Here is a 3,154-nt window from a genome sequence, read left to right as displayed (position 1 = left end):
TTTATGCTTGATTTATGTTGATCGCTTATGCATTTGAAAATGGTTTTTGATGGGTTGCTTGGAGCAAGCAACGGTTAAGGGTGGGGATATGACGGGTAGTCCGTAGGACAACCCTTAAGTGGTATAAACGATATTAAAATCCTACATTTAATCGGGTAATTGTCTAGAATTAGATAACTACGGTTGTTTGTGTTTCAGGTACAAATGGAGCTTAAAGTGGAAGGAATACGGAGAATAAATGAAAAAAATAAATTAATGGAATTGAAGAATTAAGATGATGACATGATAGGGGATGAAATTACGAGAACATGAGTGAAAACGGCGAAGAAAACGGAGTTGAAACGAGAAAGTTATGCTGAAAACAAAATTGCATGCTGAAGCCTACCATAACTTACGGTGGCTACCGTAATTTACGGTAGACCCTGAATTTTCCCATTTCCACCACCGTAATACAGTAGTGTTTCACCGTAACAACTTGAAGTCTACCGTAACTTACGGTAGCTACCGTAAGTTACGGTAGAGTCAGCGAGGAAAAGTGTAACTGCCCTATTTTATGATGTTTTATTGTGTCTTTTCAAATCCAATCATGGTGGACGGTTTTGGAGCAGTTTAGCGGCGATTTTTGGCTATCTTCTTGTGTTCTTGAGTGGTCTAAACATGAGGACTTTGTTTTGGATTCGAATGAACAGAGGTTTGATTGTGATGATGATTCACCACACTATGAGCGGCTAGGTTTGCTTGGTGATCATCCCGAATGTAAGGTTTACTTGTGACAATTATGTTTTGTTCTTTAATTTCTGGAATAATAGACTTTGCATGTGTTGTTTAGTTTATTATGGTGTTTGAATGATTGTTTGTAAATTGTTAATGTGTGTTAGATAATAGTTCTAAACCATACTTTCTTGGTGCCGTTGGCAATCGAGATATCATGGGAGGGATTAGGGTTGGATATATGTTGATTGGTCATCGGGTAACAACCTCGCGTTCTAGGAATCCGAGTACTTAGTTCCCTTTCATCACAAACAATTGATCTTGCATGAGCTATGTCTATGTAGTTCTTTCCAGTTAAACATAAACCTTGATTGTCACTTAAAACCTGAAACTCGGGATGATCGCTACCTTCTTATCCTGTTACAAAACTTAACTTTGATTTGTAATCTAATTTAGTTCAATTTAGACAATTAAAACCATACAACCAAATCAGCGAATTTACTTTTCTTGCAATTTAGTTTACTTTAGTTAATTTAGACACACATCGAGATAGCACATATTCCACAAACTCCCTGTGTTCGATACCCACTTACCGCTAGCTAATTAGTTGTAATTGGATTAAATTTGCATGTACCACGACAAGCACGTCAAATTTTGGCGCCGTTGCCGGGGAGTAGTGCGCAACGTGTGTCAGTTTGTTAGTTTTGCTTTGTTATTTTCGGGTTTACACTGGTGTGTTTAGTGTGCAGGTCCTACAGGTGCATGCATACTAGAGGCTCTCACAAAGCGTCACCATTGTCATTTGATCCGGAAATCGAAAGAACGCTAAGGCAAAACAGGGTTTTATTACGAGAAAACCGAATCGTTGGTTCACCCACGTCACCAATTACACCAAGAAACATCATGGCCGATTCACAAATTCCACCTACAACGGGTCAAACGACCTCATCATTTATACCTACTTCCACACAACCATCACCAAACACAACCATACCAAATTCCACTACAATTCCTACTCCACCTCATGACACTACACCAACCAACACTACACAACCCATTACTACCCAAGAAGAACCAACCATTACCTTTAACCCTTCCACTACTATACCACCACTGTCCCATTTTTTTCTGGGTGCGGGTCCGTCATATTCAAGCCATACCATAGCACCAATTTCGACCATTGTCCATGCTACTTCAACATTTAGACCATCGAACCAAGCGGGTTTTCAATATTCAACCCTTCCATTTAGGCAATCGTCGGGAGTTCAAGGAGATGGGTATGATGAAGGATTTGAGGAGTTTGAAGGTTATGATGAGGATGGGTATGTTTACGGGGGTTATGGTGATCAAGGAGAATTCGGATATGTGCAAAGTCAATCTCAAGGGATGGCAAGTGTCGGTGGAATGCCACAACAACAACAACTCATACCACAACACATTCGGCCAAGACCACAAGGGCCACCAATGCAACATCCTATCCCATTGCAACAAGTCCGGCCACAAAATGTACAACCACAATTTCAAAGACCACCTCAACGCCCACCGATGCGACAACAACAATTTCAACAACCAATCGCACCACAAGGGCAAGTACCAAGGCCAATGGGTCCTATTCCTCCAAGAGGTAGGTTTGGTGTACCAAGGAGGCACCTTAGAGAAAATGTGAGGGGCATCGAAGCACATTTTAGGCCGGTAATCACTCAAAACCCTTCACCGGTAGTCATTCCTCACAATGATCAAGGGATAACATTTGAAGTGAGGACCAACTCTTTGCAAAGTCTACCAAAATATAAGGGGTTAGCAACGGAGGAGCCTTACTTTCATTTGGAGGCTTATGACTCGATTTGTAACACTCTTGGGAGCCAAGGGTTCTCGGCCGACGATATTAAATTGGTATTATTCCAATTTTCTTTGGAAGATAAGGCGAAAAAATGGTTCTACACTTTACCTTCGGCATCCATATATACATGGGGGGAGATGCAACAAACTTTCTTGGATGAGTTTTACACCGCCCAAAAGACCAACGATGCAAGAAAGGGGTTGAGAAGCTTCCAACAACAACATGGTGAAATGTTCCATGAGGCATTTGAACGATTCAATATGATGATAAAGAATTGCCCTCACCATGGAATTGAATTGTGGGAATTGATGAATGCCTTTCACGAAGGGTTGAGTGCCGAAGACGCGCGTGATTTAATGTCCATTACCGGTGGGACTTTTGGTACAAATTATGAGAACGAATGATTGGGAGTTCTTGGAGAGCATGGCAACTATATCAAAGAGGAAAGCTCAAGCATCAAGAAGAGCCCGACCGGCCATTGCCCGACCTCAAGTGCACGCCATAGATGATGGTAATGTTCAAACTACTAACCAAATTTATGATGTTTGTGCTTTGTGTAATGAAATAGGTCATGCGGCTGAAAATTGCCAAGGGATGGTGGAG

At 41.3% G+C, this 3,154-nt stretch overlaps 1 non-coding gene across 1 annotated transcript; it reads right to left on the bottom strand.

Annotated features, from left to right (window-relative positions):
• Positions 1-2,737: 2,737 nt before the first annotated feature.
• Positions 2,738-2,843, bottom strand: LOC118491831. The gene has a single exon (XR_004892276.1). It is a non-coding gene; the product is annotated as a small nucleolar RNA R71 (small nucleolar RNA).
• Between the last annotated feature and the right edge of the window lie 311 nt (positions 2,844-3,154).

This window comes from Helianthus annuus, chromosome 4, assembly GCF_002127325.2.
Source record: "Helianthus annuus cultivar XRQ/B chromosome 4, HanXRQr2.0-SUNRISE, whole genome shotgun sequence".
NCBI classification, from domain to species: Eukaryota; Viridiplantae; Streptophyta; class Magnoliopsida; order Asterales; family Asteraceae; genus Helianthus; species Helianthus annuus.
Note: the sequence above shows the minus strand (reverse complement) of the source record. Positions and strands in the feature narration are given on the sequence as shown.